Source organism: Hippocampus zosterae, chromosome 10 (genome assembly GCF_025434085.1).
Source record: "Hippocampus zosterae strain Florida chromosome 10, ASM2543408v3, whole genome shotgun sequence".
Taxonomy (NCBI): Eukaryota; Metazoa; Chordata; class Actinopteri; order Syngnathiformes; family Syngnathidae; genus Hippocampus; species Hippocampus zosterae.
The window spans coordinates 18,837,128-18,847,626 of record NC_067460.1 but is presented as its reverse complement, the minus strand read 5'-3'; the positions used below and the strand labels follow the sequence as shown (position 1 = coordinate 18,847,626).

The following is a 10,499-nucleotide window of genomic DNA, read 5'->3' as shown; positions in this document are numbered from 1 at the left end:
GTGTAGCTCACCAACAGATACTTCAATGAGATAAATTGAGATGGTCATCGTTTGTGCATTTTTGATGCCACTGTTATAGGTTGTTTAGCATATGTAACATTGGTGAACTCACGATACATATTTGGTATCCCCCGGCACCCCCCCCCCCCCCAAAAAAAAATGAATTGCTGACCTTTTACAATCCGGATGCTCAAAAATCAAATTGATCAGTTGGAATGCTGTCAAGGGCGGCCCGGTAGTACTACTAAATACAAATAAAATATATCAGATTTATGGGGAATAAATGCTTACAATCATGCAAGGTAAAAAAAAAAAAAAAATTTTTAAAGGAAATTTATTGTTAAATGCGGGCGGCCCGGTAGTCTAGTGGTTAGCACGTCGACTTCACAGTGCAGAGGTACCGGGTTCGATTCCAGCTCCGGCCTTCCTGTGTGGAGTTTGCATGTCCTCCCTGTGCCCGCGTGGGTTTTCTCCGGGTACTCCGGTTTGCTCCCACGTTCTAAAAACATGCGTGGCAGGCTGATTGAACACTCTAAATTGTCCCTAGGTGTGATTGTGAGTGTAGATGGTTGTTTGTCACTGTGTGCCCTGCGATTGGCTGGCAACCGATTCAGGGTGTCCCCCGCCTACTGCCCGAAGACGGCTGGGATAGGCTCCAGCAACCCCCGCGACCCTAGTGAGGATCAAGCGGTTCGGAAAATGGATGGAATGCTGTCAACTGTGTGGCTATGGTTGTCGAGGGTTGTTTCTAAGAAAAACGACATGATGGCAACTTTGGGAAGTTGAGCTACATCCGCACAGACTTCCGTGATGGCAGCAATACAATACGACCCTCCCGTCCCCTTAAAATTGCCTTGCAAAGGAGTCCAATTATGCAACAATCTTGTCGAATCAACACACCTGCTGAATTCTTCGGATGTCCACGAGTTCACACAAGCAAGGATGCTGGTCCGCTTCGTTTTGTCGTACACATCTTGGGCTGTTCGTTTCAACTGCAGTATGCGCGTTGTGGCGCAGATGCACATGGGCAATAAATCTTATCTCTGCAGTCAGAGTTGGATCAAGTCGGGAAGCTATGGTAGCCAACGATAACCAAAATTCTTGGTTTTATGTCAAAATGAAAAATTGAATTGGTCACAAACTATATAATAAAGATGAGTTTCTGGAATCATAAAATGACGCACCAAAAATTAAAAATCAGCCATTTTATTACATTGATTCATATGGGATCACTGAACCAAAAAAACAAAGCCTCCCTCCCCAATGTATCATAAAAAAATGAAATCAACACTTTCATTTTTCATAGATTCATAACAACAACGCATCCAATCACCCCAATGTTATGTACATGGATTTTTGTGCGTGTATGTGGTTTCTTTTCCTTTGTTGAAATTTTATTTTAGAAAACAAGGATTCCACAACGTTCATTGTCGTACTAAAAAAAAAAAACTCTTGGTCCCATTTACCCTGATTTTAACAGTTTACTTTACGCTGTTCTCTATGGGCCCCAATGTATCCAGCGAGACATCTCCGTTTGGTTGGTTGATCTCTGGATGTATTATATTATTGTATCATTATTATTATTATTATTATTATTATTGTTTTATGAAGGCTGAACATAAACCACTCGTGTTGGAAGCTGGTGTGTACCAGAAAACGTTTCTATGGAAGTTGTATGACTGACATTAAGGGCACATTTTCTTGTCTTAACATATGTAAATAAAACACCGAGTGTGTTTAACAAGGAGCATAAAGACTCTGGTTGTTATTATGTGGACACTGAGCAGAAAAAGTCAGAGTCTGAGATTTGAACCCGAAACACCCCCCCACCCCCACCCCACCCCCCACCCCGTCTGCGTGCTACCCGCGCCCACGGCTCTTCCATTATGGCAACAAAACAAAAACAAAATACAATCCTTGCGTGTCACTGCTGTTCATCCCTCAACTTTGCGCAGTCGTTTCGTGCAGCTCTTTATTTATGCCCCTCGACCCTGTTATGCAAATACGTCCCCATTACACTAATTGGCATTGTGAGGGTTGAATATTTTACATGAATGGTCTCCACTGCACATTCCGGTGACTACGGGTTGCGGTATGACATTGCACGCTCTAATGTGCTAATGGTAATTACACACACAATAGCACACGCTCACACACACACAACCGCAGGTATCAATGGACAAACAAAGGTCAGGCAATTTACGCACGATGCCCGTCATATTAGCCAAATGAAGCAGAGCTGAATAGAATAATGGTAGTGCTGACAAGAAAAAATATCTTGACTGTCTCTCAAGAGGTGTGTGTGTGTATGTGTGTGTGGGACCACACTGCACGGCCGCGAATGATGCGGTCGTTACTTGTGGCCGCATGCGGAGAGGAGACGCTTAGTGATCTGTGGGTGTGACGTGTGATTACCGGAGAACGCCGGGCTGTGTTTTACACTGCGAGAATTTCACTTGAAAAAAATCAGTCAGACGACATTTGGGTTTCTCTTCTTTTTATTTAACATTGTCTAATTATTTGGAGGGCGCCCGGTAGTCCAGTGGTTAGCACGTCCGCTTCACAGTGCAGAGGCACTGGGTTCGATTCCAGCTCCGGCCTCCCTGTGTGGAGTTTGCATGTTCTCCCCGGACCTGCGTGGGTTTTCTCCGGGTGCTCCGGTTTCCTCCCGCATTCCAAAAACATGCATAACAGGCTGATTGAACACTCTAAATTGTCCCGAGGTGTGAGTGTGGGCGTGGGTGGTTGTTCTTCTCTGTGTGCCCCGCGATTGGCTGGCAACTGATTCAGGGTGTCCCCCGCCTACTGCCCGAAGACAGCTAGGATAGGCTCCAGCACCCAACGCGACCCTAGTGAGGATCAAGCGGTTCGGAAAATGGATGGATGGATGGATGGATAATTATCTAGATAACATCTGACACTAAGTCAAACCGGCACTGTCATGATATCATTGGATAAAAATTTTAAAAAGTAAAGACAATTTAAAAGTTGGCATCAAAAATACTTTTCCGGACATCTCTGATTCAAAATTGCTGTTGACCAGTGTTATTACTGAGTAACGCATTGTTTTCAGTCCACTCTTACAACATAATTCATATTGAGCCGCAGATAAGCTGTTCTTCCTTTCAGGGCATCCACTCTTCTGCTAAGACTTTCTGGGAAATTTGGGTGATCACTGATGTTGGACCAGGGAGAGGGCCTGGCTCTCACAGTATCAGTTCAAGTTCACCCGTCTCTCCAAAATATCTTTGAAAGATGACAAAACGAGAACAGGAGTTGAATGTGAGTGACAACCATATTTGGTCACATCAACTTAAATAGTGCCGTGTGACTTCACCGAGCCAGCTTTTAAGTAAAATGTTCTGGAAGTCAACTTGACTCTCGCCCATAGGTGAAAAAGTCTCAAGCATTTTACAAAACCTTTTGAGACATGATTTTAGTATGTGGAGGAAGTCAATGTTTTGCAAAGTCTCATGGGAGGCAGGTCCATAGATGAATGTCAGACATGTGCAATGCTCTGCATCTTAGAATGTTGATGTGAAGTGTTGTGTAATGACGGGAAGCTCAGAAGCCTAAAAGAGCAAGAGTGGAGGTAAAAGGCGGTCGCTGAATCTTGAAATCAGTGCTATTGTTGCGCGTGTGCGCGCGTGGGCAACGTGCGTCCCAATTTTATCCAATCTAAAAATGGATGTTGATTGTGTTTGTGTGGAAGATATTTCCAAGTTTTAGTTTTGCAGGTCCCTTGAGATAGCCTTGGCCAGCCCCTGGCCCCCACCCGAAAATTCGGGCTCTGCCACTGTTGCCTGGCTCTGAAATTTTCCATCAGGGTTGCCTTGGTGCAAAAGAGATGGGCAGGATTGGGGATTAGAGTTGATCCATGCAAATTAAAAGCTTGTGAAGGAAACCCTGCAGGGCTGCGTGAGCAGGATTCCCAATGCAGGATTTTTAAGTATGCATGAAGTGTGTGTGCGCGCTTTACATTGCTCATTAAAAACATCCCTTCTTCTGTTTTTTTTTTTTGGTTAACAATTAAAGTGATGCTGATGAAAGAGCTTTGTTTTTGGTGTGCCTTTTTTTCCTTGAAGTCTCCCACTTCAAAATCCGGAGTAATCACCGATCCAAATATATCCCCAAGGCAAATGTTTTAAACTGCAGGATTACCCGAAACGCACTGCAAACATCACGGCCGCAACTGAGGTTTGTCTTTACAACGTGTCCTGAGTGACAGGCTTATTTCGTAAGAGATTTGCAGCTGCTTGCAGTACACACGCCCAGTTGATGTGTGAGAGGCGTGAGAGCGCATGACATGACTCTCATTTGCATGACAACTGCAATGTAAAGAGCAGGACACACGGCTCCTTCAAACAAACCCCTGTCGACAACGTACCGAGGACACAAACCGCGTGAGCGCACGTATCCTCGCGCTTCCTGGAACATCCTTTAACTTCATTACAACGCTCCCATTAGATACTCATTTCGAATCATATTGTTCTACAATCCAATCATGCTGCATTAATGAATCTATTATTAGTGCCAACAGTGTGCACGTACGTGATGTGTTTTGACTTGCGCTGTAGTATTTCCTTGTTTGCGCGGAGAGGGTGTGAATGACGCGTATTCTGAGGCGTCACAAAGCTTTCTTAGCAAGCCTCTCTCAAGGCCATGTCACAGAATAAGGATCCAGGGATCTTAAGGAAGAGGTAGCTCTCTCTGAGGCTTTGCAAAGAGCAGCTTCAAGCAGGGAAACTTCAAGTCCAGAATCTCAAGACAAGGTAAATGTTCGGTCTTGAATTGTGAAGCAATGTCTGTGCCGCACCAAAGCTACAGAAAGAAGAAACAGAGATGATGGCTTGAATCTTCGATGAGCTACTTTGGCAAGCGGAATCAAGTCATTCTCTTTGAGCCGGCACTGGCATAGTGCATGTGGGCCGAACACGGCCCAGGAGTGGCAAAGGAGGCACTGGCTTGACTCTGGCAAACCAGATGAGGGCCAGTTGTGGAGTGAAGTATTAGGGCCAGAAATCAATTTACAACTGCGGCCCGTATATGGCCAGCCAGTATTGAGCCACCCTTAAATGCAGTTTCAGATTTAGTTTTTCAACACAGCCTTGTTTTACAATTGCACACCGATGCAGAATTCCATTCATCAGACACACAAACACACATACACACACACACACACACACACACATACACGCGCGCGCGCGAGGTTCAATCAGGCCCGCAGGATAATTTAAAAATGAAAAAATAAATCGATGACAGAATTAATATTTTTTAATAAGGTGCAACTCATTGAGTATCCGCTAGGGGACACTGTTTTGACCAGAGAAGAAGACAACAGCAGCCTCAGCACGTCACTGAGACAGACCCATGACAGCAGATGCTATCAATAGCACTCTCACATTTACACATTTAATAGCACTCTCCTTTGTTTGCAAGGTGGAGGCAGGGATTACATTTAGATTTTATATGCACGTGTAAAGGGTTTAAAACTTCCTTTCTTTATAAATCTTGTGTAATCGCAAAGTGCATTAAAGTTTGTACAATCAATGGGATCAGTGGCAATGCATATATGTGAATGATAAAAGTAAATTACACATTTGTCGAAGGAAATGTAAGGTGCTTCATGAAATGTTTTGTAAAAGATACGTTCATTAAATTTCAACATTTTCCAAATGTTCTTGTGCTTCTTTATACCAAAACAAAGGAAAGACATATTGTTTTGGTTGTTTATAGCAAAGTATGGTATCATTTTAATGGTCCGGCCCACTTGACATCTACCGAGGCCGTATGTGGCCAACCATGTGAAATGGGTTTGACACCAGTGATGTAAAATATAGTAAGGCGTTTTTAGCCGAAAAAAAAAACGACCATGTATAATAAAGTGTTTTTAGCCCAAAAAAAAAGGCCATGTATAGTAAGGCATTTTTCGACGAAAAAAACGACCATGTAAAGAAAGGTGTTGTGAGCCGAAAAAAACGACCATGAATCGTAAGCCGTTTTAACAAAAAAAAAAAAGAAAAAAGACCATGTATAGGAAGGTGTTTTTAGCCCAAAAAAAAGACCATGTATAGTAAGGCGTTTTTACCCGAAAAAAACCTGACCACGTATAATAAGTTGTTTTCAGCCGAAAAAAACAACCAGGCATAGTCAGGCATTTTTAGCCAAAAAAAAAACGACCATGTCTAGTAATCCGTTTATAGACAGACAAATAAAACAGACAAAACGACCACGTACTGTATATAGTAAGCGGTTTTTAGCCGAAAAAAATGACCATGTATTGTAAGAAGTTTTTAGACGAAAAAATCGACCATGTAAAGAAAAGTGTTTTTGAGCTGAAAAAAACGACCATGGATAGTAAGGCATTTTTAGCAAAAAAAAAAATGACCATGTATAGTAAGGCGTTTTTTGACGGGAAAAAAACGACCATTTATAGAAAGGCGTTTTGAGCTGAAAAAAACCCCGACCATATATAGTACGGCATTTTTAGACGAAAAAAATGACCATGTATAGTAAGGCATTTTAGACGAAAAAAACGACCATGTATAGTAAGGCGTTTTTAGCTGAAAAAAAACGACCTTGTATAGTAAGGCATTTTTTTGAAAAAAAAGAAAAAAACCACGACGTATAGCAATGTGTTTTCAGCCGAAATAAAAAACCACCGTGAAGAGTAAATTGTTTTTAAACGAAAAAAAAACCCGAGCATGTATAGTAAGGCGTTTTTAGACGAAAAAAACGAACATGTAAAGAAAAGTGTTTTTGAGCTGAAAAAATAAACGGCCATGGATAGTAAGGCATTTTTAGCCAAAAAAAATGACCATGTATAATAAGGCGTTTTTTGACGAAAAAAAACAACCATTTATAGAAAGGCGTTTTGAGCTGAAAAAACCCCGACCATAAATAGTACGGCATTTTTAGACGAAAAAAATGACCATGTAGTAAGGCATTTTAGACGAAAAAAAACGACCATGTATAGTAAGGTGTTTTTAGCTGAAAAAAAGTGACCTTGTATAGGAAGGCGTTTTTAGCTGGAAAAAAAACGACCTTGTATAGTAAGGCGTTTTTAGACGAAAAGAAAAATGACCATGTGGGAAGGCGTTTTTAGTCGAAAAAAACGACCATGTATAATAAGGCATTTTTAGCTGAAAAAAAACGACCTTGTATAGTAAGGCGTTTTTAGCCGAAAAAATAACGACTAATACGTATACTAACTAGTGGAGCTATTTTTAGTCGAACAGGTGTTTCCCCATCCTGTTTACTCGATTAACTGTGGCCCAGTTCCATTTAATGCACTGCAGCCATCTCAGTGGGCTCGTGTGTAACACTGAAGCCCTGGCCGGTATCCTTGTAATGTAATACGAGTTTCCCAACATAACACAATTAGAAGGACAATCATCCAATATGCAGCTCGGCTTCATTATTCATGAATGTTTATGTGCATGTGGGTGCGATCAGCCATCACCATTTGTTTCTTGTGCTTCTGAAAAATTGCGGCGTGCAGCGATTAGAATGTCACGCCACATTTGGCATAATCGAAACACGCACACTGCAATGATATTCGTGGAAATAGAGCCACATGTTCACAACATTTCCATTTCACTTGAGCTGTGATTTGTATAAATGGAAAAAGTTCTGTACAGTTCAATCAATAGTAAATTATAAAATTATACTGACTTAAATGTGTCCACTTTCTTCTTCTTCTTTTTTTTGGGGGGGGGGGGGTTGAATTCGGTAAATCCACAATCTACACTGCGATGGAGCTCAGTGCTTCACTCTTGACATTTTTAGTCATTAAGTTCCAGCAAAAATGGCCATAGTCAGGTGAACTTGACCTCTAAGACATGACCACAAATCTTTTATCAAACATTTAAGGCTCAATACCCAGAAACATTGTTGCACATTTCTGAATATACCAGAATCCATAGAAGCAAGTCACATCAGATCTATGCTGACTGTAGCAAAAATGAAGCCTATCGTGAAATTTAAAAAAAAAAAAACTGATGAAAAGGTGAAAAAGCAAGAAGTGACATTTGCTCCAATCCATGTGCAATGTGAGCCCCCTTAAGACAAACACATGCACAGCTTGATACAAACCATGGACTGTTTTTCCATCTGAAACTGGGACATCTACATCCAGCCAGCTGCACTAATGCAAAAGAAAAAATTATGAGTGTGTGACAGGGACCGCGTGCGTGTGCGCTAATGTGTGCGTGTGTGCACTGAGGTAATCCAATGCTGCCGGCAGAGGCAGAAGGATGCGTCACAAAGACAGGATGGAGGGATAGGGTGGGAAAGGGCAAAAATGGAGAGTCACACAAGAATCAAATACTTTGAGGATTAGGCGAAAAAAAAGGAAATATTTGAGAACAATAAATAAAAACAAACATGGCTCACATGCCTAGATATAAAAAGGGCGACAAAATTGGACCAGACTTTATTTTCTCTTGAATCATCACTCTTACTGGTTGACGCATGTGCATGTGTTTGGGTGTGATGTCAACCATTCCAAAACACAACCTTGACCTAATCTACATCCCACATACAGTATACACGCCAAGTTTATAATCAAAAACTCGCAGTCAAAAATAGATCATGGCCAGATGTCTCTTTACTTTTATCCATTAATTAAAATAACCCGGTCCTGCGGTAGACAAAAAAAAAGAAACCGGGCGAATAATTGTTGGGGAGCTACTCGCTGGCGTCTGGACTTGTGTCGAGGTTGTCATGATGTAGTGTAGTTTTGATTGCAAGTAAACAGCAGAGCATTGGATTCCCCTTGAAATGCTATGGTAATTTATTTTATTTTTTCAAAAGATATCTTGAATTGAAATGGATACAAAACCAAAAGCCCTGTGACTTGCCTTTTAATTGATTAAGAGCGTGACATTTTAAAGGCAATCCCACGTTTTAATTTTTAGAGCTATTGCACATAATTACCAATGTAAAAAAAAAAATTATACCGCCTTCTCTTGTGCAGTTTCTGTTCCAATTCTCATAAGTGCATGGAGACGCGCAAACGCCTTCCCTACACGAACATCGATACACACCGACTCATTATTAAATGGCTATCCATCACTGTGCCTCATTGATTTGCTTTGACCAAACGAATGCCCCGTGGGAGCGAATGCAACACCGCAGTGAGGAAAACACTCACTTAGGTAAGAGGAGATACTGTAACCTCAGTTTGGTGAGCTTGTACGGGATAAACCCTTTAGCTTTTTCTGGCTGGAGTAACAGGGATCGAGCACAGAGGGAAATATGTTAGTGAGCATCGAAGCTGAAATGTAACTCATTGTGACAAAGGTGAACAAAATGGTGAACGCGTCACTGTCATGGCTGTTTCATACCAGCTGGGTGCAGCTACAAGAAAAGAAAAAAAATGATACTGGTAATCATTCATTCATTCATCTTCCGTACCGCTTGATCCTCACTAGGGTCGCGGGGGGTGATGGAGCCCATCCCAGACGTCTCCGGGCAGGAGGCGGGGGGCACCCTGAATCGGTTGCCAGCCAATCGCAGGGCACACAGAGACGAACAACCATCCACGCTCACACTCACACCTAGGGACAATTTAGAGTGTTCAATCAGCCTGCCATGCATATTTTTTGGAATGTGGGAGGAAACCAGAGCACCCGGAGAAAACCCACGCAGGCCCGGGGAGAACATGCAAACTCCACACAGGGAGGGAGGCCGGAGCTGGAATCGAACCCGGTACCTCTGCACTGTGAAGCCGACGTGCTAACCACTGGACTACCAGGCCGCACTGGTAATCATGATACTGAAAACTCTTAATTGGACTTCTGGCAGCAGGAGGACCAATAAATCCTGAGAAGTTAGATGCTACTTGGATTTGGTGGAATTCTGCAAGAGCTTTTTTGAACCTTCAAAAAAATCTTTTGTACTCCCAACGCACATGGCCAGCAAGTCTTAGAAAAGTGGAGACATCGTACAACGCTACAAAGTTGACTCATTGAAACAGATCACGTGTTTTCAGTCCTTGAAACGTTATCGTCAAGGTTTGGCCATACTCAAAAGGTTCTACACAAACAATGTGACTTATTCCAGTGATGGGAAATATTGCACATGGTATCATGTTGTTTGTCTTTGTAAACCTCATCAGGAAGTCCTCTAATTGGAAGCATTTATTTTTTTTTACTGCTTTTAATGTCATGTTTCCATTGATTTGTCAAACCAATGGTTGTCAAAACATGACATTGTGCCTCTGTGCAGGCAAATGTTCTTTATGTAGACAAACCATCTGCTGCCCGAAAAGACACAAAACACATTTTCCCATTTACTTACCGCAAAAGGTTGAAAAATGACCAAAACATCAGTACAGTACTACATAGACACACACAAATGAACAAAATGTCATTAGATTGTTTTTGCAGCTGAAAGAGGAAAACAAATATTTTGAGTTCACAAAAGTCAGAAGGCAAACAGGTCAGGGGAATGTTGACTGTTTGAGCATATTGAAATTTCAAGTTTCCAATCTTGTG

The 10,499-nt window shown here is 41.9% G+C and overlaps 1 protein-coding gene across 1 annotated transcript in view; it reads right to left on the bottom strand.

Annotated features, from left to right (window-relative positions):
* aasdhppt (aminoadipate-semialdehyde dehydrogenase-phosphopantetheinyl transferase) overlaps positions 1–10,499 on the bottom strand; it is a 131,828-nt gene that overhangs the window by 115,269 nt on the left and 6,060 nt on the right. The window lies entirely within an intron of this gene.